At 45.5% G+C, this 25,671-nt stretch overlaps 2 long non-coding RNA genes across 3 annotated transcripts; both read right to left on the minus strand.

The window, feature by feature from the left end:
- Window positions 1-1,434: 1,434 nt before the first annotated feature.
- LOC123583485 lies at window positions 1,435-5,235 on the minus strand. 2 transcript variants are annotated; one of them, XR_006704893.1, is made up of 4 exons: window positions 3,718-5,235; window positions 2,769-2,913; window positions 2,375-2,481; window positions 1,435-1,869 (listed from the first exon to the last, which is right to left on the minus strand). It is a non-coding gene; the product is annotated as an uncharacterized LOC123583485 (long non-coding RNA). The 2 variants fall into 2 exon arrangements; XR_006704890.1 differs by having other exon boundaries at window positions 2,765-2,913.
- A 5,337-nt stretch (window positions 5,236-10,572) lies between these two features.
- LOC123595978 lies at window positions 10,573-18,415 on the minus strand. Its single transcript, XR_006711458.1, has 4 exons — window positions 17,672-18,415; window positions 17,444-17,577; window positions 13,882-14,066; window positions 10,573-11,137 (listed from the first exon to the last, which is right to left on the minus strand). It is a non-coding gene; the product is annotated as an uncharacterized LOC123595978 (long non-coding RNA).
- Between the last annotated feature and the right edge of the window lie 7,256 nt (window positions 18,416-25,671).

Raw genomic sequence — 25,671 nt, forward strand, 5'->3', positions numbered from 1 at the left:
TGTCTCTCTCTGTCTCTCAAAAAGAAATAAATGTAAAATAACTTGGAAGAAAAGAAAAAGGATCCTATATAAGCTGCTAAGGAGTTATTGGCATCTTCCTTGGAGGTATTCCCTGGGCCAGTTAACACCCAAAATAAACACAGTGAGTTGAAGTAGATACGTGGTAGCTATTCAGTCAATAATTTAATTATAAGTAATGAGAAGAGATTAACCTGCTCATCAACAGGACTTTGAATAAGCAAATGAAGGTATCTACATTGATGGCCCACCCCCTCAGACTCAGGCAGCCTCAACTTAATATGGTCTGATATTTCTGCTTTGCATTCTCCTTCTCTCCACTCCCCCACCCCCACCCCGCGATCAAGAAATGGAACAAAGGCAAGAAGGGTGCGGCATTCCTGCCCAAGGCCATGGTAGAGTGATCCTTTTCAGAATTTGCCTCTGGTGGAGCCTACCAGCAATCCAAGGCTGCCCAGCCTCCCCTGGGGAGGCCAGTTCTGAGCCTGCTTTCAGGGAAGCTGTCTGGGCCTGTGGAGATTTGGGTGTGACTGATCCCACATCACCCGTTTCTCTTCTCACAATCCCCACCTTGCTGTGTGCATTTCCACCCACTTCTCCTTCCCTTGTCCAAAACATTATTTGCCCATGCTTGAACTACATACTTAATAATGTTCCTTTTGTTTTCCTCAACTAGGTGGGGTGAGGAATCAGGTTGCTGTTACTATTATTCCTACCAACGATAACAACAGCTCTCACTAAGTGCCAGGTCCTATTCTAAATATTCATTTAATCCTCACCAACCCCATGAATTGGAACTACATGGTGGGTTTTGATGAGGCCCAGTAACTTCCATTGTTGTTTCCCACTGGAACGAAGAACTAATTGGAAGACAGACATGGGTATTTGGAAAATAGAGATCAAAATGTTCTTACTGTATATAGTCGATGAGGGAGAACATGGCTTAGGGTTTAGGCTTCCTAATTCTGCACCCCAGAATCGGACTCACCTTCTAGTCCCACATAGCACCAGGTCAGCACAGAATTACCTCCAGAAGCCTGGCCCCATAAAGCTTAGAGCAGAGCTGAATATGGTCTTTCCGTGAGCAGCCAGATATGGAGGTCAGGGAAGGAGTAATAGGGAACAGAAAGAGGCCAGGATCACCTGCTTCATGGAAACTTGAACCCAGAGCAAAAAAAGATCTCAACATTATTATTAGCCCTAGGGTCATGTAGCTGATACACTAGAATGCACTTTTCCTGGGTTGCCTGGGTGGCTCAGGTGGTTAAGCTTCCATCTTTGGTTCAGGTCTTGATCTCTTGGTTCACGAATTTGAGCCCCACGTCAGGTTCTGTGCTGACAACTCAGAGCCTGTGGATTCTGTGTCTCCCTCTCTCTCTGCCCCTCCCCTGCTCACGCTCTCTCTCTCTGTCTCTCAAAAATAAAATAAAACATTTTTAAAAATTAAAAAAAAAAAAAGAATGCGCTTTTCCCAACTGAACTCCACCCATCCTGAGCCATGAGAGGAGTCTGCACCTTGAGTTGAGTGGGAGGAAAACAAGAGTGGAGTACACCAGTCTTCCCCACCTGGCTCTCAGTAGCCCTGGGGGACATACTTCTGTACCTGTCCCTGTCTGGGCAATCCCACAAACACTAAGGACCTACCGTGAGTCTAGAAATGTGTTGCTGGATCAGTAATATTTGAGTAAATTTATGAATGAATGAATGAATGAATGAACAAATGAATGAATTGTACAGAACTCACCATTTTTATCCCTTTGGTTTACTTTCATGTGTTTTCAACACACTTGTGCCAAAATTTGTTATAATCCAGACAATCTTGGTCCCAGAGCACATTGGAAATTCCAGGGCCTGCTCAAATGGAAATGAGAGAAAATCAGCTGAGACAGCAAAGGGCAAACCTTTTCAGAGAAGGTCTAGCAGCTCAGCCCCAAGGCCAGGGGGCATGGTGAACTCCAGACCAGTGCAGTTCTGGGACTCAAGGTGTAAGCCAAGCATGTGGGGCAGGGAGTGGGCCTCTTGGCAAAAATTTGAGTGTGTTATGACTGTTGCAGGTCAGAAAGGATCAGGAAGCTGGGTCCAGCCCCAGGAAATAGGGGTTGGAAGAAGGTGAGAAGGTCAGGGTCCCAGCTTAGTGGAGATCTGGGGTACCCTCTGCACCAGAGGAATTTGGAATGCAACCAGAAAGTGAGGATGAACTGAAAACCAGACAAGTGGACAAACCAGACGTTCTTCAAGGGCGGGGAGGCAGGCAAGCTGAAGACCATTGAGTGGAAAGAGAGGTCCATTCCATCCCCCACCCTCTAAATGTCCAGTTCCCCTGTGCAAATGGGGAAGAGAGGGAATCCCAACATACCACAGTCCTGGACGTTGTCCTGAACATTGGCTCAGGACAGAGGTAGACACGGAGCCCATGTGCTCTTAATGATGGCAGTAGGGGGTGGGTAGTGCCACAGCTATTTTCTAAGGGTTGGATGACAAATTAATTTATTATCCAAAGCAGAACTCTTTTGAAGAGGAAGTGTCATCAGTAATTACTAAAACTAATAACTAAAAAACTGACTTTTCCTGTAACCTTCCAAAACTATTTCACAAGCCTGCTTTAAAGAAGCAGACTGATCTAGAAGCAGGTGTTTATAAATGGGAAACAACGATTTCATGCTCCCTTCCTCTCCCATCCAGGAGGCTGGATTCGGGGACCCCCACCACATCCCCTCCCACCCCCACCAGCACCACCTGCATTCACCTACAGCTGGGAAGACAGCTTCAGCTTGTGACAACTCAGGTGCCTGTCACTCTTTGCTGCTCCTCCTGGGGACTTTCTCACTCCACAGGGCTTGCTCTGATGCCAGAACAACCAGCCGTGTGGGCAAATTAACTCCCCTGGGAGACAACCTTCAACCAACAGGAAACAGGAGTCAGTGGATTCGCCCCCACCTCCCTGTAGTGTGGTGGATGGCCCTGTGATGGCTCCCTGTGCTTTCTCAGGACCCTCAGTGTGACTGGGTCCCCTGCCCACAGCAGCAACTCATTGGTTTTTCTCTCTTCACTCCTACTTTCTCTACACCCTCGCTTTGCTTCCTGGGATCATCTCCCAAATAAAATACCTGTGCCCAAGTCTTGTCTCAGGGTCTGCCTTGAGAGGAATCCAAGCTAAGACACTGGATAGCAAAGGAAAAACCTCATTCAAACCTACATTAACTGTGCTTTTTTGTTTGTGTTGGACCCTAGGGATAAAAAGGTAAATAAACCAAAGTCTCTGCTCTTGAGAGAAAAAGGAGGTGGTCAAAGCAATCGTATACACTGGAACCAAATCAGCAGTGCTGGGTCTCCCGGATATAGATACTATAGATACGGATACAGATACGGATAGTGTCAGATACGGATACAGATACTGATACAGATACTGATACTGATACAAATACAGAGAGAAGGACATTGATTTCTTATGAGGAATTGGTTTACACAATTATGGAGACCGAGAAGTTCCATGATCTGCCATCTGCGAGAAAGAGCCCCAAGAAAGCCAGTGGTATAATTCCAGTCTGAGTCAGAAGGCCTGACAACCGGGACAGACCACGGTGTAAATCCCAGCCCAAGGGCAGGACACTAATCTGGCTTCTGAATGAGTTTGCCCAGTGGAAGACATAGCAAGGGACTGGAGGACAAAAGGAGAAAGAGGTTAAGGTATTTATTTACCTGTCCGCAGTTCAGACAGCAGCTGTGTTCTTTCTCTACCTACAGTCACAGCTCTGGCCAGACAACTCTTTTTGTATTCCTGCTTTCATCAACCTCTGGCATCACGATTCACTCCTCCTGGCCTTTTAGGCCTGGGATGATAATGGTGTCCTGTTGTTACCAGTCCTTCAACCCCGTCCATACCACTCCTCAGTTAAATCCTTTGGGAGTACCTGTTGGCTCCCTGCTGGGACCCTGATTGATATGGGGGCAGTTGTTTTATCCAAATGAGGACTGACACAAAGCAGAGGCAGACGGAGTACAGAAAAACATAGAGATACAAGAGCTCTCAGCTTATCAGCCAGGGCTCAGATCTTATCTGAAGGCTCAACTGGAGAAGCATCCACTTCCAAGCTCACATGGTCATTGGTTATCGGAATTCAGTTGCGCTGAGGGCCTCAATTCCTTGCCAGCTACTAGTCAGTGGCTGCCCTCAGCATCTCTCCATCTGGGCCTCCCCACCATAGCAGCTTGCTTTGTCTAAGTCAGTAAGAAGGAGAAAGCCTTCTAGCAAGACAGAAGTCACAATCATATGGACCTGAATCATAGCAGTGACATTTCATCACCTTTGCTATATCCCATGGGTTAGAAGCAAATCACATGTCCTGCCCACACTCACAGGAGGGGATTATACCAGAGTGGGAACATCAGGAGGTGAGGATCATTGGGGGTCATTTTACAGTCTGCTTGCTATGGGAGGAAGAAGGAGGAGTCATTCCTCAGACTTTTACTTATAAATGGTGCCATTGATCAAAAGAAGGAATTGAAGAACAAGAGAATCAGGTTTGAGGGGAAAAGAGTGGTGTAATAAGTCTTAGGGTCAGTGGGAATCTGAACAGAAGGTTGTCTCCCAAGAAGTTTAGAATTGACTCCAGTCCAACTGTGTAAAGAGAGAGTTAGGTCTGGGGGACAAAGGATAAGGTTAGGCCACTGGGGACTCTGAAGGAAGTTTTCCCAGTCCTGTTCATTGTTTTAGAAAAATCAAGTCATAAAACAGACCTGTGACCAAATTCTCTGTTGCAGGGTTACAGGGGAAGGAAACACACTTGTATTTTCAAGGGCGGGAGGTGCATGTTTTAAAGGATGCATTTCCACGTTTACTGAAAGAGAGAAAGAACCGGACCAATTGTCTCAAGCTCTGAATTTATTCCTTGAAGAAAAAAGACAGGCTTCTTCGGAGAGAAAAATGATACTTACATGGACCTCTGGAGTGCCTATGAGTGCATGCTTTGGATTCAGAGATAAAGTAGCTAAAGACCTGAGCATGGTGTGGGATGATACCAGGATCGCTGGGGCAGGAAACCTGGAAACTACTGGCCCATTCCCTACTACCATACTTCTTAGCTCTGTGACATGCAGCCTGTCACTCAGCCTCCCTGAGCCTCAGGGGCCAAGCCTTTTCCATGGGGAGACCATCTGTCTTTACTGTCCTGAGCTGTCCTGAGCACCAAATGAGAGCATTTATCCCATGGGAGTTTAGAAGGCACCTACTACGTGCAAAACACCACAGTGACTACAAAAATAAATAAGACTTAGGTCCTAACCATACTTAGCCTACAGACCTGTTGATCTTTGTGAATCTGCTCCATAAACTAGAGAGATAATAGAGGTGAAAATCTGCCCCAAAACCCTGTTCTGTTGTGCCAATGTCATTACTAGGTTGAGGTACAAAGCAGGAGTAGGTACAAAGTCCATTCAACTGCCCCCAAGAATTCTCTTTTCTATGACAGAGTCTAACAGTTTCTGATATGATCCTACTTTTTACCAATACTTACCCATTCATATAACAAACATGCCTTGATGTAATTTTTAAAATCGATCTCATTTAATACCACAGGATGTCGAGGTAACAGAGAACCACACGCCAGCTTTGTGTCCTTGAATAATACCCATAAGCTCTTTGTATCTCAGTTTCGTCATCTGTAAACTGGTAATAATAACAAGAAGAAAATATTAATCCCCCTCAAATGAGAGGGCCAAAAGAGAGAAAGGGTATACAATTGTTCTTTCAACTCACTCAACAATAAAAATGTGAGCTAATTTTACTAGCCTCTGTGTCTAAAGGTCCTAGGGGTAAAGCTGTGACCGTGCAGCTGCAGTTGACATTGGCAGAGAACTTCACAATCAGTGTTAAGAGGGATTCTCTCCCCCAAATCCTGTGGCATTCTGCTTCTTCTGGCTCTTGTTAGCGGAAATGGAAACCAAAGCGTGGATGCTGAGGGAGGTGCAGTTTAAGTCACAAGCCCTGACATCCCAGTGGAGACACTGTGACTGTGACCACCCAGCTTCCAGCATGACCGTGGGCCACACCAGCTGCCCAGGTTCTGCACTGACCCTAAGGATCACCACGGGTCACAAAACCTCCAGGAGCTGAGGTAAAACCTTGATTCTATTCCAAAACAAACCCCCTCAGTTGGCTTCTGAAACAACGAGAACTGCTCAGAATGGTACGGATCCGTTAAAAATACAATATGGGCATGAAGCTGCTTAGGTTTGGTTTTGTTGGATGACATCTATTTTTTTAAATGGGAGGGAGAAAGATGCATGCTCCCCATTTATTTAAAACCCACTATCTGCAGGTAAAAAGGCACCTTTCGGCAGCTGCTTCACTCCAGCGGGTGTGAGTTCCCCCCAAGCCAGTCAGCTGCACTCTTGCCTTCACACCAGCAGTGTTGAGGAGATTACCGTCCCCTCACACCCACTCTCTCCTTCTTCTTCTAGCAGTAGACCCCCACTTACCAAGTATCAGCAGAGCCTGTGGCCACGGAGGTAGAAATAAAATCTCCCCAGCACCCTCGCAGCCAGGCACTGCCATATGATTACGTTTGTGCCAAAGGAATTAGAATGCCACTTCCCTACAAGGAAATGACAGCTACAGAACCCCTCTTCCTCGTCCTTCCCTTGGACTGGAATGTGGATAGAGTGGTATGGCTCTAGCTTTGATCACGTGGGCACACTCCCACCTGAGGAGATGGCAGAGCAACAAGAAGGAAGGAACTGGGTTTTTGGATGCCCTCCTTGCATCCACTAACCCAAACCTACCACCTAATTTCCAAATTATTATATAAGAAAGACACAAGCGCCTAGCGTACGTAAGCTTCTGTATTTGGGGGTATTTTTGTTATATCAGCTAAACCACACCTGTGCATTTGTGAAAATATGACTGAAATGTAGTACGACTCCCCCAGCAAAGAAATTGTTTTGACTTTATCAGCTTTTATAGCTCTCAGACCTGTGGCCAGGACATCGCACTTCAAAGATCATCTTTGATGATCTCAAAGATCGTGTGCTTCCTTTTCTCAGTCCTCACGGCTTACAGGCAAGTATTAATCTCTTGGACCACAGAGTACATGGAAAAGATCTTTCGTGATAGGAGATGTGGAGAAGGGCTGAGGACGGAGGAAATGGTGGAACATTAAGCTCTTACTATGTACCAAAGACTCCATACTTTATGTCCTGCCAACGATGGGAAGTAAATATAGTTCCCCCATTCCCACTCCCCCCCACCTTGTGTTAGATGAGGAAATGAGCTCAGAAAGGTTTGATCTGCCCAAAGTCACCATACGTCAGAGCCCAAATTTGAAACCCAGTCTACTGGTGTCGAAGCTGCTTCTCAAGAATGAAGAATCAGTAAGATTAAAAGTAGACTGCCACAGGGGCGCCTGGGTGGCTCAGTCGGTTGAGCGTTCGGCTTCGGCTCAGGTCACAATCTCACACTCCGTGAGTTCGAGCCCCGCATCGGGCTCTGTGCTGACAGCTCAGAGCCTCGAGCCTGCTTCAGATTCTGTGTTTCCCTCTCTCTCTCTGCCCCTCCCCCGCTCATGCTCTGTCTCTCTCTCTCTCTCTCTCTCTCTGTCAAAAATAAATAAACATTTTTTAAAAAAGTAGATTGCCACCTTACAACAGTTGTGAACCTTAAAATTATGAGCACTTTACACTCACCTTAAAGCTGATAAGACCAAGAGAAGCATGATTCTGAGAAGGTAAAAGGTCCCTGTATTTTTTTTTTTTTTTTCATGTAAAATGTTGGCAAACGCTGCCCTTGCCTCCGCAACCCTCTGCTTCAGGATGGGGAATGGCATTCCTGGAGTGCCTGCCCATAATGCCATTCTATTCACCCACACATCTCCTCCTAACTCCTAGGAATCTCCATCCCCCCGACAGGCAGAGTCTGGTTCTCTAGTGGGACACAGTTGACTTGGAGGGACCAGAATCTGGAACCAGACCCATTCACCGAGGCAAGTTCCAGGAGACCCAACCATCTGCCAGGGTTGGGATTCTGGATAAAGTTCCTACTATCCTCAAGCTTGTATTTAAGAGAGGAGAGACAGAGACTAAACACGTCCATATACGGGGTGAAGACGTTCAACTGGGTAAAGGAATAGAGGGGCAGAGGCAGCCGTCTTCCATCAGGAGGTCAGGGAACGTTTCTCCAAAGAGGACATTTGAGGACCACTCATTTTCTGAGTGAAACAAGAGAACAAGTTTGTCACACAAAGTAGGGGAGGAGCGTTTGAGGATGAGGACTCGGGAGCTCAAAGGCACCTGAAGAAAAGGTGTGCCGTTCTTGTAGTAGCAGGAAGACCGGTGAGAGCAGGGATTGAAAGACGGATTCCCTACTCCTGTCTCCCCTCCTCACAATGCCCGTGGTCCCCACAGGGACTGAACTGGCAGCAGTCTCCATCCCAGAATGGAATTCAGGTCCCCATTCCTTCGTGGCAGCCAGGAGAGACCAGATCACAAAGATGGTTACAGAAACAGGGCTTAAGGCCGAGATGCCAACAGCAACGGACCGGGTCTCAGGGACCCAGGAGCAGGCCAGTTAGTAGACCTGGAACATGAGATCAGAGTCAAGAAATGGGCAGATATCTGGATGTGGAATCTCCAGGAAAGGGGTAGAAGGCTGTCTATGATCCCCACCTTCCTCACCCACACACCAACTGTGGACTATGCCTTTGTCTTGTGTCTTCTCTGCCTTTTGTATACTCCATTCTTGGAAGGTCTGCTGCCCAGCCCAACACCCTATGACTTCACATTCTTTGAATTTGCTCTTCTGTATTTCTGGAATTCCCTTCCCCTGAATGCCCTTAGGGGAACCATTCCTTCACCTACTTCAAGCTCTGCACGGATGTCACCTTCTCCGTGAAGCCCACCCTGACCACCCTCTTCCAAACCGCAAACACCAGGTCTGGGGATAAGCTCCCTTGCTAAGGAAGAGAACTCTGGGAAAGGTACCCGGTCCAGCCAAGGACAGAAACCAAATATCACAGCCCTTCAGGCGTGAGTCAGGCAGGGAGGGTTCCAGATTGCCAACCCATCCTGGCACACAGGATTCCCCTCTTGAGTGCCTTGAGAGATGTGGAGGACCAAAATTAAAACTCCATCACTCATAGATACACCACTGGTAACTTGGTCTTTGCCCATGATTTTTTGTTTACTTTTTAGAGGGGAATATAGATAACACGCGTGCAAGTTTCCAAATTCAAAACACACAAAAGGGTATTTCATCAAACATCCCTCCTGCTCCTCTTGCCATTCAAGTCCCTATGCCTTCCACTGAAACCCACAGACCATCATCAGTGCCTGGTGTATCCTTCCAGCGGTATTTTCTAGATAGCCTACCCAGCATGCTCCTATTTCCCACCTTTGACCCAAACGGTAGCCTACCGTTCGTATGTTCCTTGCGTTTTTCACTCAAATGTCTTAAAGATCACTTCCTTACATCGCTTCACTCCTTTGCACGGCTTTGGGGGTACTGTGGAGTTTTTTGTTTTGTTTTTTTCAGCAGTTCCCTCCGGATGAACACGTGGCTATTTCCAATACGTGCTCGTTACAAACAGCGCTATAGGGAGTGACTTTGGCACAGATCATTTCCCTCTGGGCTAACTCCAGCAGGTCAGATTGCTGGGTCAAGGGTACGAGCATTCCCAGTGTTTACAGCACCAAACCGCCCGTGCTGGGGAAGCCCCTCTGCTGGCGTGTGTGTGTGGGGGGGGTTAATCTTGGCCCTCTCCTGCCAAGGAGCACACGCGGCTCCCATGCGACTACCTCAGCACAAATTCCACTTCGGCGCTCGGCGGCCGGTGCACAGCGGAACCCAGGACATGTTTGTTGGGTGGGTGGGAGGAAGGATGAGCCGAGGAGTAGATGGAGAACAGAGAGACGGGCATACAAACAAACCCATGATGAAATTCAAGACGGATCCAAGTACAGCCTCCTTCCGGGAGCTCTGTGTCAAAGTCTACACTGTCTCCCCCGCTTTCGGTTGCCAGGGCCACCGAGGCTAAGGCTTCGTTGTTCACACGTGCCCCTTTCGTGTCCTCAGATTAGGGGCAGGTTCCTACAGGGCCCCAGGGAATGGAGGTGGAGAGCACAGCAAAGGGACTCCCAGCTCCCCCGCTTACTCTCTGTAGGACCCTGGGCGCATTATGAAATTGACCTGGCACCAGTTGCCTTGAATACCCGCTGGAGATGATCCCCTGCTACCCACCTGCCCCGTAGGTGGTACTGGGAGAATTGGGCACGCTAATGGGAGGAATGAGTTTAGCATATGCCTGGCCGATAGCAAGCCCTCAGCAAATATTCACTGTTCCTTGTGATTGTGCTTCTACTGTATCTCCTCTGGGGCCTAGAGTAAGGTTGGGCACGTGAGAGGCAGTCCCATAATATTTCCCGGCTAATTCTGTACCCTTTAATTAACACTCAAGTTTTGGTTGGAAGATGCCATTCTTCCGGCACGCACGTTGCCTTGGATTCCTGCCGAACATCTCGGGCTTTATTTGCCTAGCTCAGGTCAAGGCAGGCTTTGAGCAAGTATACGTTAACTTATTCCATGAATATTTAATTTTATCTACTAAGAGCCCAGATTACAGCAGCGAACAGGACAGCAAAATCTTTGCCCTCGAATTTTAATGGAGAGACAGCCCATGGAGCTGAAGTAAAAGAGGCAGCCAGCCACTCTGGGGGATCCACTGCGTGAAATGACTTTGTTTGGGAAGTTGCACAGGCAAAATTATCCCATGTCCCTGGCTGTTTGCTCTGCTCTCCAGTTCATTTATTTTAGCCATGAAGCTTTACCTAAATGCTCTGAATTTCCTCTTCCCTGAATATCCCTTTAATCAGACACACCCTCTTCCTCACCTCCTTGATCTTGCTCCTCAAATATAGTTGCTAATGATGTGTGCATGTGCCAGACTTGAACAAATGTTGAGCTGCTAACTGCTCTGTGTCTGTTAATTTCATACTCAGCTCGAGCAGGGATCCTTGAGTTACAACAGATGCTGCTTCCCCGGGGCTTTAGCGCCCATCGATCAGCTTGGTGGATGAGGAAGGAAAGGGAAGTTTCCTCCATGACTGCCATTTGAATATAATCTATTGTGTCCTGAAAGAAAAGTGGAAAAAAGAAAAGGTACTGACAGGCTATAACACAAATGAATGGTGACGAATGACACTCAGATTTCAGTTTCAAAGGAACATGCTTTTAAGCCAATAAATGATTGCAATGGTGACATGAAATTCTCCAAAGCTGTGCCAAATGGGCCCCTTCTAAATGGTCAAGGTGTTGGAGTCCTCTGGGGAGTCCAGATTGATAATTATAATAAAGAAAATAATAAGATAATCGCATAGCCTTTAAGAGCAAGGACACCTTAAACAGGCTATGTGAATTTGGATCGCAGTTCCCCGCTTGGGCAAGCCAGCTAACAAATCCTCCTGTGTAAGTGAGGATGATAGTGACACCTGAATGGCCGGGTTGTTGCCAAGTTTAAATGAGTTAATATAGAGAAAGCGGTTAGAACGGTGCCTGGCACTTACAAAGCTCCAGATTGATGTTTGTTTGTTCCATTTATTGTGATTAATAGTGAATTTTACTGCCAGGTACCAGCCTAAGTCTTCATTGTACTTTCCCCTCCTCCCCACCCCATGACATCACGATTACCCTTACTCTTCATTAAAAAAAATTTTTTGGGGGGCGCCTGGGTGGCGCAGTCGGTTAAGCGTCCGACTTCAGCCAGGTCACGATCTCGCGGTCCGTGAGTTCGAGCCCCGCGTCGGGCTCTGGGCTGATGGCTCAGAGCCTGGAGCCTGTTTCCGATTCTGTGTCTCCCTCTCTCTCTGCCCCTCTCCCGTTCATGCTCTGTCTCTCTCTGTCCCAAAAATAAAAAAAAATAAAAAAAATAAAACGTTGAAAAAAAATTTTTTTAAGGTTTAGTTATTTTTTGAGAGAGAGAGAAAGAGAGACAGAAGGTGAGTGGGGAGGGGCAGAGAGAGAGGGAGACACAGAATTTGAAGGCTCCAGGCTCTGAGCTGTCAGCACAGAGTGCAATACGGGGCTGGAACCCACGAATCGTGGGATCATGACCTGAGCCAAAGTTGAATGCTTAAATGACTGAGCCACCCAGGCACCCCTTTGCCCTTACTCTTTAGAGGAAGGAATGGCCCTGTACTTGTCTTCCAAATCCACTAGAATTTCTGACTTTGCTCTTACCCTTATTTATGAGTATCTTCTGTTTATTTATTTGCATTTGCAATCATTTATAGAAAATTAAACACTGGAGGGACACCTAGGGGGCTCAGTCGGTTAAACGTCCGACTTCAGCATTAGGTCATGATCTCATGATTCGTGGGTTGGAACCCTTTGTGGGGCTCTGTGCTGACAGCTCAGACCGTGGAGCCTGCTTCGGATTCTGTGTGTGTGTCTCTCTCTCTCTCTGCCCCTCCCCTACTCATGCTCTGTCTCCCTCTCAAAAATAAATAAACATCAAAAATTTTTTTAAAAAGGAAAAATAATTTAAAACACTGGAAAAGAATATCCCAAAAGTATTCATCGGATTTTGAGGGACTACTTTTCTACCTATTTTTTCTGTACTTGGCAATTTTCTAGAAATAATTGTGTGTATTTTTGTAATGGAACATATAAAATGAATGTTTAAAACTGAAGGAAGAGAAGATTAAGTCCATTCTTCCTCTTCCTTGAATAACTTAATCACCCTCCTCATCAGGGTGTATTAAGAAGAAATCAATTGCACTACTGGGTATTTATCCAAGGGATACAGGTATGCTCTTTCGAAAGGACACATGCACCCCCATGTTTATAGCAGCACTATCAACAATAGCCAAAGTATGGAAAGAGCCCAAATGTCCACCGATGGATGGATGGATAAAGAAGATGTGGTATACACACACACACACACACACACACACACACAGTGGAGTATTAGTCGGCAATCAAAAAGAATGAACTCTTGCCATTTGCCACTACGTGGATGGTACTGGAGGGCATTATGCTAAGCGGAATTAGTCAGTCAGAGAAAGACAAATATCATATGACTTCACTCATATGAGGACTTTAAGATACAAAACAGCTGAACATAAGGGAAGAGAAGCAAAAATCATATAAAAACAGGGAGGGGGACAAAGCAGAAGAGACTCATAAATATGGAGAACAAACAGAGGGTTGCTGGAGGGGTTGTGGGAGGGGGGAATGGGCTAAATGGGCAAGGGGCACTAAGAAATCTACTCCTGAAATCATTGTTGCACTATATGCTAACTAATTGGGATGCAAATTAAAAAAAAATTAAAAAAAAAAAAAAAGAAGAAGAAATCAGGAACTCAGTACCACAGAGGGGACAAGACTGGCTATGTCATTCTTGCTGTTTGCTGAAGGGTTGTTGCTTTCCCTGGGAACTCGCCTGACCTGTGAGCTGCCCAAGCCCGTGCAACAGCATAATTTCATAGGAGGAATTTCTTATACCCGCTGCTGTGTTGAGAAACACCGCATGGGAATAAAGCCACATTTATATCCTAAATCATTTAATATTGGAATGAAAATAAGTAACAACAGCCGCAGAATCGCCCCTACAAAAAGGTGAATTGCTTGAATTTCAGGCAGTTTGTTAGTTCTTTGTGCATTGGGCACTTCTATTATCAGGAGCCTCGGGGCCAGCATCTGAGGTTAATTAGATGCTACCTTGCGGCCATCCAGACCATTTCTCCTGTAACAATACCACTCAAACCTTTATCTTTTCTAGTTTCCTGCTCGCTTGAGAAAATCTATCGAGAACAGATTGTAGGCTTGATAGATTGGATAAAAAGAGAGAAAACAAAATAAAATAAAGGCAGTCTTACCTCACATTCACCTCATTGAAGAAAGCAGGACACAAGCCCTCAGGTAGATCGTCTGAGCGCAAGCATTCAATGGAGAGTCGAAGTACTTTTCAGTCAATCTACAGTCTTCACCCATCTTTAGCCTTTTGTGGAAGAAGGGTGATGGCAATGGCAATAGGGCATGTTCTTCCACTCCAATTCTGCAACTTAATGTTACAGCAGAAACCCAAGGGGAGAAATTAGAATTGTCCGAAAGGTCAGAATGTGATAGAACTTTTTATCGGTTACATATTACCCAACTAAGGCTGTACAATAAATCGCCCACAATTTAGTGGCTGAAAAGAGCAACAGCCTGGGATGACTTCTCCACTGGGTGGTTCTGCTCAGCTGGGTGAGATCGGCTCCCCTTGATGGGGCTCACCCATGCCTCTGTGGGCAGCTGTGGTTGGCCGGGGCTGAGCCTCCATTGGGCTCCCTTGGCCCTGATCCACTTGGTCTCTTATATTCCATCAGGCTAGCCCAGGCTGGAGTGGATGTGTGCACAAGCTCTGAGTCCTAAGCTCAGAACTGACATTCCATCACCTTCCACTGCATTCCATGCGCCAAAGCATAATAGAAGCCCACCCACATTCCAGGGAATGGCAGCAAAGTCATGTGGCAAAGATGTGGGTCCAAGGAGGGATGAAAATTTGGGCCCACATTTGCAATTAATCTACCATACACAATCGTGAAACATGATGGTCTGTGAAATTAGAGACGGCAATTGTGAAATACATTTCATTGTTGAAATTTGTTCTGAGATAGTATAAACCATAAGATTTTCATCAACATCAAAGCCAAAAGTACTCAAAATTTTAATCAAGGACCGCCTGAGAAGACATCAGCCATAACCAGCCAGTTTGTGTTCCAACCACCGCCCCCCCACCCCCCAAGAGGGTTTTCCTCTCTGTAAGGTCTGACCTCAGGGTTTTTCTACTACAGTCTAGTTTTAACAGAAGGTAGAAACATAACTTGGGCAATTTTTCTGTACCCCAGAACACCCTCTTTTTAATGCAATCCTAGGGGCACCTCGGGGCTCAGTCAGTTAGGCATTCGACTCTTGATTTTGGTTCAGGTTATTGACGAGGGAGCATAAGGCAAGCCACACGCCACAAACACCCACCCACCCCCCCCCCAAACCAGGTGGGATATGTGTGATATTCCTCAGGCACTCCTGGCTGCCCAAGAACAAAGAAAGGGGGAAAACAAATGGTTAACTGATAGAGAGCAGAGTCCGGCAGGACCTAAGTCTCCATCACCCCTCCATAGTGATGCGGGAAACAGAGGCAGAAGGAAATGGCAGATAGAACTAAATTTCCTTACAACCTGTAGCCTGTTGACAAATATTTGAGGCCGGCAGAGTAAAGTGTTTCTCCAGGAACTCCTTACTGTCTTAATGTTAACGCTTTGCTAGAGGGAAAAACAATCCTAGCTTGACAATAGCTAGGCCTCCAGGATCCTGTGACTCTTCTTTAGCATATAAAAATCTCACTAGAAACTTCCCCTGGACTTTACCTCCCCCACCCCCATAGTATAGACCCAGTTTCTCCTCATGGTCTGTCCCTATGCTTCAACAAAATCACCTTTTTGCACCAAAGACATCTTCAAAAATTATTTCTTGATCATTGGCTCTGGACTCCATGAACCCACTATCACCCCCCCAAAACCTCATCAGTTATGATCTCGTGGTTCATGAGTTCGAGCCCCACGTTGGGCTCCATGCTGACAGTGCGGGATTCTCTCTCTCTCCCTCTCTCTACTCCTCACCCACTCTCTCTCCCTCTCAAAATAAATAAACTTAAATAAATAAATAAATAAATGCAACACTAGAAATTTATACTCAAAACTGCATACATACTATGATTGCAACCATGAAAAGCTATGTACGTGGAACAACAAAGATGCACCAAGAATACACAAAAGGGGTGGGGCGCCTGGGTGGCTCAGTCGGTTGAGCATCCGACTCTGGCTCAGGTCATGGTATCTCAGTTCGTGAGTTCGAGCCCCGCATCAGGCTCTGGGCTGACAGCTCAGAGCCTGGACCCTGCTTCGGATTCTGTGTCTCCCTCTCTCTCTCCCCCTTCCCCGCTCATACTCTGCCTCTCAGAAATGAATAAACGCTAAAAAAAATTTTTTTTAAACAAACAAACAAAAAAAGAATACACAAAAGGGAAAATTGTTACATTCAGATGATGAGATAGACGGTGGTGTTTTTCTTATTTTTCAAAACGTTCTTTAACGCTGGGGTTATACTGTCTTACAGTAAAAACGGAGAGGATGTAAATAAGTTGAAAGCAAAGATTAATGAGCATTTATCTTCAATCGTGTCCGCATGGTACAACAACCACCACCCCAGTCCTTGTCTTTCCATTTTATAATCTTCGAGGCTCACAACGAAATATTCAAATGCCAAGAAACACAAAAGCACTTCAGGATTGTACTTGCAGAAGAGTTATGCGACTCCGCTATCATTACTTAATTCATACAAAGTGTCTTAAATAAGTGGTTTTATCTTCATCTTGTGATTTTTTTTTTTATTTATAGATTTCTATGAATGTGTCTAATATGACAAGCCGGCAGGACCCATGTGCTGAAGCATATCTAACAATGAGATCACGGTAATTTGAGAAAAAAAATAACAAAAGAATAATCAGGGCCATATATTCTCTGGGTGGTTTTGAATACAAATGCAAAAATTGTGGTAAATGTCACAATTAATGTATCTGAAGCCAACTAGAGAAACCTGGCCCAGTAGGAAACATTTTCACTTAGAGTGCCAAGTAATAAAGTTAACTTAACGTAACAGCAAAGGAAACATGCTCTCTATTTTGTTTTCTAGAGTTGGGCACAAAGCTTTTAATCTTAATTAGACGCTTGATAAAAGGAGGCAGCACTGTTGGAATCAGAAAAGTAGTTTTTGCTCTCAGGACTTAGCTCGTAAGAGGTGGTCGGGTGATCGGCCTATTCTTAGATTCCGCCCCTGCCTCAGACTTCCCTACACAGACCAGAAATAACCACACTAGGAACATTTTATATCCATGCTGATTCTTTTTAAATTATTTTTGCATACATTTTCTCATTTAATACTCTTCCAACCCAGCAGACTAAATAGCACAGACATTATCATCTCCACGTTGCTAATAAAGAAATTAAGACACAAAGAAATGTCAGTAACTAGTTCAAGGACATACAACTGGTGAGTGGCAGGATGGTCAGGATCATCTTTCTGAGCGGCAGAAAAGGAGGACAGTGGAGAAGACACATGTTACTCAGAAAAAATGTATAATATTACACACCGGATAGAAATCAAAACTACAAAAGACAAAGAGATCATTTAAAATGCCCCTAATTCCACGTATGAGAGCGGAACACTTATAGCATCTTGGAGTAGTGCCTTCCAAATACACTGATCTTGTTTTGTATCTCCCTGAGCGCGTGGAAGCAAGAAGAAGAGAACTTCTACGTTCTCCCCCACCAACCCTACCAATCCCACATCCATGCCCACAAACTCTGCCTTCCCTGGTGCAAAGGATGAACTATGTACCTGTCTATGTTCTATTCTGCACTCCATTCAATTTCCTTCCACCTGCTCAAAGATTTGCTCTGCAGTAGCTTCTTATCGATGCCTTCTATGCCAGATCGTTTCCATCAGTAAGCAAACACCGTCATTTCTCTCATCTGGAACAAAGAAACAAATAACGGACATATCTTGGTTGTCCCTACATCCCTCTCCTGCTCCAGCCCCATGTCTCAGCTCGCCTTTACAGCACACCGTCTTCAAAGAGTTAAGCAGACTTTCCAGCTCTGGTCATCTCTTGATCACATTCCAAGCAGGCTTCTATCCCAGCGACTCCACTAAAACCATCCTGGTCAAAGCCAATGACCTCCACGTTTCCAATCCAACGATGGGTCTTCGGTGATTTTCTTAACCCTGCAACAGCACTTGTCACCATAGATTGCTCTCTCCGTGAAATACATTCTCCCTTTGGCTCCTAGGACACCACCCCTACTTGGTTTTCCTCTACCTCAATGGTCACTTCTCACCTTTGCAGACTATTTTTCTCAGTGCTTGACCTTTTCATTTGTATATCTCTACACCCACTCAGTTGATGATCTCATCAATCCCATGGTCTTTTTTTTTTTTTTTAATATGAAATTTACTGTCAAATTGGTTTCCATACAACACTCAGTGCTCATCCCGACAGGTGCCCTCCTCAATGTCCGTCACCCACTTTCCCCTCCCTGTCACCTCCCATAATCCCATGGTCTTAAACCACTCATCACCAGCCCTGATCCTCTCCTGAACTCCAGAATCACATGTCTCCACTTGGACATCTCATAGACAGAGCTAACACTCACTGGCAAGTTTCACTATGGTATTATCATTGGTTTATAAGTGTCATCAGCTCTGAATAGTGGAGAATCCTTTCTGATTGGCCCGCATCTGTTGAACATCTGTTGATATTTTTTTTTTTAAGATTTTATTTTTAAGTAATCTCTGCACCCAATATGGGGATCGAACTTACAACCGTGAGATCAAGAGTCACATGCTGCACCAACTGAGCCAGCCTGGTGTCCCATCTGCTGATACATATATTTTTTAATGTTTTTATTTATTTTTGAGAGGCAGAGAGAGACAGAGCATGAGTAGGGGAGGGGCAGAGAGAGAGGGAGACACAGAATCTGAAGCAGGCTCCAGGCTCAGAGCTGTCAGCACAGAGCCAGACGCAGGGCTCGAACTCATGAATCGTGAGGTCATGACCTGAGCTGAAGTCGGACACTTAACTGGCTGAGCCACCCAGGTGCCCCTATCTGTTGATACTTTTTAATATCACCCCTACTAGGTAGGCAACTCAATTTTTTTTTTTTAATTTTTTTTTTCAACGTTTATTTATTTTTGGGACAGAGAGAGACAGAGCATGAACGGGGGAGGGGCAGAGAGAGAGGGAGACACAGAATCAGAAACAGGCTCCAGGCTCTGAGCCATCAGCCCAGAGCCCGACGCGGGGCTCGAACTCCCGGACCGCGAGATCGTGACCTGGCTGAAGTCGGACGCTTAACCGACTGCGCCACCCAGGCGCCCCGGCAACTCAATTTTTAAAGGGCCCAACTGAAATCTTGATTCCCACCTCCCACTACTCAGTTTTCTCCAAGTACTTCTCCATGTCAATGAACATCCTAGTACTTACTTATTCTTCTTGCCGAGACTTCACTCCCTCCAGATTCCTGCATGGCTCACTCCTTTACTTCATTCATGTCTGTTCAGGCATCAGCAGTGAACTCCTCCCTCAGCATTCTGCTTAAAACAAGAGACCTTACCTCTCTCATATTGTTCTTTATTCCCTTACCTCTTTTGTTTTTCTGCATTGCTTTTCTCATTAAGTGATTTATGAGATGATAGACCACGGAAGGATGTGATACATGATATGGCCGACGTGCTCATTCATGTGTTTATTTTCAGTGTCCCTCCACTAAAAATTAAACCTTAGACAAGCAGGGACATACTTTAAATTCTGGTTCAGTGCTTTAGATCTAGGGACTAGAATAATGTTTTGTACGCAAGACTTTCTGTCTTCTAGGGGGAAACGTAAGTTAAACAGATAAATGGGCACATGTATCATGGCACACAGACATACCTCAGAGATATGGCAGGTTTGGTTCCAGAGCACGGCAATAAAGGGAATATTGCAATAAAGCAAGTCAAATGAATATTTTGGTTCTCCAGTGCATATTAAAAGTTTGTTTACACTATATTGTAGCCTAAATGTGTAATAGCATTATGTCTAAAAAATACAATGTACTTACCTTGATGGAAAAATAATTTTTTGCTAGAAAATGCTAACCCTTATCCGAGCTCTCGGTGAGTCATAATGATTTTGCTGGTTGGAGGCTTGATGTTGAAGGCTGCTGACTCCTCGGGGTGGTGATGGCTGAAGGTTGTGGTGGCTGTGGCAATTTCTTCAAATAAGACAACAATGAAGCCTGTCCCATCGATTGACTGTTGCTTTCACAAAACATTTCTCTGTAGCATATGATGCTGTTTGATAGCATTCTACCCACAACAGAACGTCTTTCCAAATTGAAGTCAGTCCTCTCAAACTCTGCTGTTGCTTTTTCTTTTTCTTTTTCTTATCTTTTTTTTTTTTTTTTTTTTTTTGAGAGAGAGACAGAAAGAGTGAGCAGGGGAGGGACGGAGAGAGGAGAGAGAGAATCCCAAGCAGGCTCCACACCATCAGCACAGAGCCCGAGGTGGCGCTCGATCTCACAAACTGTGAGATCATGACCGGAGCTGAAATCAAGAGCTGCCCGCTTAACTGACTGAGCCACCCGGGCACCCCTACTGCTGCTTTAGCAGCTATGTTTATGTCATATTCTGTGTTCTAACTCCTTTGCTGCCATTTCCACAGTCTTCACAGCATCTTCCCCCAGGAGTGGACTCCATCTCAGGAAACCACTGTCTTTGCTCGTCCATGGGAAGCAGCCCCTCATCTGTTCACGTTTTGCCCTGAGATTGTAGCAATTCCGTCACATCGTCAGGCCCCACTTGTCGTTCTAGTTCTCTCGTTATTTCCACCACGTCTGCAGTGACTTCCTCCACTGCAGTCCTGAACCCCTCCCAGTCATCCACGAGGCTTGGAATCAACTTCTTCCAAACTCTTGTTCATATTGATATTTGGATCTCTCCCCATGAATCATGGATGTTCTTCATGGTATCCTGGATCACTAATCCTTTCCAGAAGGTTTTCAATTTACTTTGCCCAGATCTAAGAGGAAGCACGACCTATGGCAGTTATAGCCTTATGACATAAGACCTGAAAGTCAGAACAACTCCTTGATCCATTGGCTGCAGAATGGACATTGTATTAGAGGGCCTGCAAATGACACTAATCTCATTGTCCATCTCCGTTAGAGGTCTTGGGTGACCAGGAGCATTGTCGACGGGCAGTAATCTTTTGAAAGGAATCTTTTCTTTTCTGAGCAGTAGGTCTCAACGGTGGGCTTAAAACATTAAGTAAACCACGGTGTCAACAGATGTGCTGTCATTCGGGCTTTGTTGTTCTATTTATAGGATACAGGTAGAGTGGATTTAGTGTAATTCTAAAGGGCCCTAGGACTTTCAGAATGGTTAGCATTAGCTTCAGTGTAAAGTCATGGCGGCATTAGCCCCTAACAAGAAAAGAGTCAGCCTGTCCTTTGAAACTTTGAAGCCAGCCCTTGACTTTTCTTCAGCTGTGAAAGTCCCAGATGGCATCTTCTTCCAATAGGAGGCTGTTTCGTCTGCATTGAAAGTGTTTAGTGTAGCCACCTTTCTGAATTATCCGAGCGAGACCTTCTGGGTAACTTGCTGCAGCTTCTGTATCAGCACTTGCTGCCTTGCCTTGCACTTTATGTCATGGAGACGGCTTCTTTCCTGAAACCTCACGAACCGACCTCTGCTAGCTTCAGACTTTTCTTCTGCAGCTTCCTCACCTCTCTGAGCCTTCACAGAATTGAAGAGAGTTAAGGCCTTGCCCTGGATTAGCCTTTGGCTTAAGGGAATGCTGTAGCTGCTTTGATCTTCTGTCCACACCACTCAGACTTTCTCCGTATCAGCAACAAGACTCTTGCTTTCTTATCATTTGTGGGTTCACTCGAGGAGCACTTTTAATTCCCTTCGAGAACTTTTCCTTTACATTCTCAGCTTGGCGACTTGGTACAAGAGGCCTGGCTTTCGGCCTGAACCTTATCTCCAAAATGTAACCACCAGGCACTTGTAGTTAATGAGCACTTGAAAGGTGACTAGTTGGAACTGAGATGTGCTGTAAGTGTGAGATATATACGGTACTTCCAAGATGAGGTACCAAAAACAGGAATGTCAAATATCTCGTTAATAACATCATATTTATTATATGTTAAAGTGATAATATTTTAGATAGACGGGGTGAAATTAACACGTTGTTAAAATTAATTTCACCTTTTTCTTTTCACTCTTTTCATGCAGCTACTAGACAATTTGATTTACATATGTGACTCATTTTTGTGGCTCTCATTACATTCCTAGTCTAGACTCCTGAGGGAGGGCACCGAAATGCCATTAATTATTCATTACTTGGAGCTAACCAGTCATTCTTTCAGAAATCGACACAGTCCAAGGCTCCCAGACTTTCATATCTTTTCTTAATTTGTTCGGTGTGAACCTTCCTACCAATTACCTTAGGAAAATAGGAATTTTTATGTTGTTATAGATGAAAAAAAAACTGCACCCATTGGCTCTCTAACAGTTTACAATTCTGAGTTTAAATGAATTACTTACCATCCTTTTATTTAATTTGAGCCCAGAGTCTCTGATGGAAGGTGGGCAGGTTAAAGTCAGGGAGAGGAGTTCTCCTTTCTGTGCATTTTGCCAGATCCCCTCTGGCTGAAGGACATCAGCCCTCTGAGCAGTAACCAGTCTCTCAGATGAAACTTCCGAGAGAAGTTTTGAAAGTGCCCCTGGTTTTGAAAGTGCCTCCTTTGGAGCAACGCCTACTTGCTTCTGTGGTTTTCTGGGCTGAACATCTACCAACACCAGCGGAATCAACGCCGTTTACCACGTTACAACTGCAGTTTGCATCTCACCCCTTTCCGTTTGCAGTCACTTGATGTATGAGTTCAGGATGAACTCACGACCGGACGCCATCGGAATTCATGTTATTTTAGGGGGTGGGGGCGGCAGATTTTATTCACCCCTCGTCAGATTATTCATGGGTGGGTGTTTATTTGGGGGCTTGTTGCATGCCAGGTACTGGGAGGCGCTGAAGATCAGGGGTGAGTAGGAAAAACACAGTCCTGTCCTTGAGAAGCACCCAGTCTACACTAGCGACAAGACACTGAATAACAAATGGTAAACAAAACTGCCACCGGAATAATTGTGTAATGCAAAATTTTTATAAAAACCACAAAGGCAGGAAGGGGATGCCTTGACTTGTCTGGGGCAACTAACCTAGACAGATGGGTGACATGGAACCCAGACTCTACACGAGAACTAGAAGAAAAAGAGCAGGGACACCTGGGTGGCTCCGTAAGATGAGCGTCCAACTATTGATTTCGGCTCAGGTCATGATCCCAGCGTCATGGGTGCTGAGCATGGAGACTGCTTGGGATTCTCTCCCTCTCTCTCTCTCTCTCTCTCTCTCTGCCTCTCTCCCCTGCTCAGGTGCACACATGCACCCATGCTTTTGCTCTCTCGCTCTCTCTTTCTGAAAGAAAAAAAAAAGGAAAAGGATCAATTGCAACAGATTGTATTTCCCTCAAAGGGTCAGGACCACGCGTCCATCCCACATGCTCTTCCAGAACCTGCTACTCCTCTGTCAAGTGGCCGAGTGTGCATCTCCTCGTCTCATCCCTTTGCCCCCGGGGCAGGTCTCTGTGAATGCCTTAAGCAATAGAGCACTTTGGAAAAGATGCCCCGTGACTTCTGAGGTAGGGCCTCAAAGGCGATGCAGCTTCCGATTAGTGTCCTCTTTTGGGAGCTGCCCTGGGAAGCCGGGCACACGGAGAGGCCCCCATGGAGCAGCACGGAGGCCCCCGTCCTTGGCCCTGGCTGGACTCAGGGCAGCGGATGCCAGCCTTGCCAAGGAAAGGGAGTGAAGTGCAAACACCGGGAGGCGTGCAGATTCGGCGGAGGGAAGGAGGGTGCGTTCCTCTTGGTGTTACCTACTCTCTCCGAGAAGTGTGAAAGCGAAGTCGCTGGTTCAGAGTGAGGGGGACGGAGGAAGGGGAAGTCAGGTGTTTGCAGAGCGGGGGGGCAGCCAGCTAATTAGAAAGACACAATAAGGTTACTGGGCAGTGTCGAGATTGTTGAACATTATTGAAATAATACCAATCTGTGAGATTTTTTCCCAAATCCCCTATCAGCTGGGAGGCAGGCACAGAGAAGGCAGGTGTTGGGACTGGTTCTTCCAGAACAAGAAGACAGGAAGGACAGTGGGCAGCACACGGGGTCGGCCATATTCGGTGGGCAAGGGAAGAACTATAAAGATGCACTAAGGAAAGGCAAGAAATCCAGTGGGACAAGAGAGAGGTTGATGGACTGGAGGGCACAGCTGGGGTCAAAGAACAGCTCCAGGGAACAAGGCCCGAAAAAGGCAGCAGAAGAATAGACAGTCATGTCAGGGAAGTGGGATTTTTTTAAAAATAATGTTTATTTGTTTTGAGAGAGACAGAGAAAGAGAGAGCAGGGGAGAGGCAGACGGAGAATCCCAAGCAGGCTCTGCCCTGACAGTGCAGAGCCCGACATGGGGCTCGATCTCACGAGCCGTGAGATCATGACCTGAGGCCAAATCAAGAGTCAGATGCTTGACCAACTGAGCCACCCAGGTGCCCCAGGAAAGTGGGATTTTAAATGGAGAGTTTCAGATGGGGACTGAGATCACTGCATAATCGTTGGCTCGTGTTTGCCACCTCATCTCTGTCTTAATGAATACATTTCCGGTGATTATAAAGGTTGATATGGTAAAAAAAAAAAAAAAAAAACGTGCAGCAGAAAGAACACTTTGGAGTCAGACAGACCTGAGCTGAGAATAAGTCTCCACTGTGTGACCCTGGGCAAGCCTATTTATCTGCCCAATTTTGACCTCTAGCTCCTTTTCTCCTTATCAGTATCAAACCAAACTGTAAAAATAAAATAAAGTGATGTATATAAACAGATATAGATATATAGACATATATCGATACATATTGATATATAGTCAGATATATGGATACATATTGATGTATATTCAGATATATATATCTGAAAGTGATACACAGTTATGGGGCGCCTGGGTGGCGCAGTCGGTTAAGCGTCCGACTTCAGCCAGGTCACGATCTTGCAGTCCGTGAGTTCGAGCCCCGCGTCGGGCTCTGGGCTGATGGCTCAGAGCCTGGAGCCTGTTTCCGATTCTGTGTCTCCCTCTCTCTCTGCCCCTCCCCCGTTCACGCTCTGTCTCTCTCTGTCCCAAAAATAAATAAACGTTGAAAAAAAAAAATTTAAAAAGTGATACACAGTTATATCAATGTATATGTATATAGCCATTATACATATACCAGATATATAAATACTAGTTATATAAGTATACATGTCTTTCAGATACAAATCTATAGAGAGATAGATATCAGTTTATGTATACTATAGATATATAACATTCTCAGCACATAGCAGATACTCCACAAATGTTAACCCATCACACACACACACACACACACACACACACACACGCCCATACTCCTAATCACCCACTTTTTTCCCACACTTAAGAAATTAAGAACCAGCTGATTTAAATTATAATCCTCCGCTGGTGCTCACGCCTTAAGAATTGATACTTTCAGACCCTGGGAAGCCTTCTCAGCCGTCTGGGAGACAGAACCAGTAGTGTGAGGTTTTCCCAGGCACTTGGTTTGCATGAAACAGATGTCCACAAACCTTTCATTCATAAAACACCCAAGCCTGGCCTTGGGTAGAGAGCAGACTAGAAATAACCAGGTCTTTCATGCACTTAGGCACTGAAGAGAATTTCTATTCCCCCCACCCCTCTGAGAAGGCCGCTCTTGACATTGTAGCAATAAATAGATTCTTTTTAATGTGGATATCAATTTGGAAAATGCATGGGCACCCAGTTTTCATCAATGGATACCAAAATGGGCTTCACTGTCTCTATAATTTAGAAATGACCCTACTCAACGTCAGCAGCCAGGAGACCAAATTTTCTCAAACGGGCACCTTCATTTCAACCACTCTGTCTCATCAGAGCCCCTATTTCAAATACCCTGTCA

The sequence above is a fragment of the Leopardus geoffroyi genome, chromosome B1 (assembly GCF_018350155.1).
Source record: "Leopardus geoffroyi isolate Oge1 chromosome B1, O.geoffroyi_Oge1_pat1.0, whole genome shotgun sequence".
Taxonomy (NCBI): Eukaryota; Metazoa; Chordata; class Mammalia; order Carnivora; family Felidae; genus Leopardus; species Leopardus geoffroyi.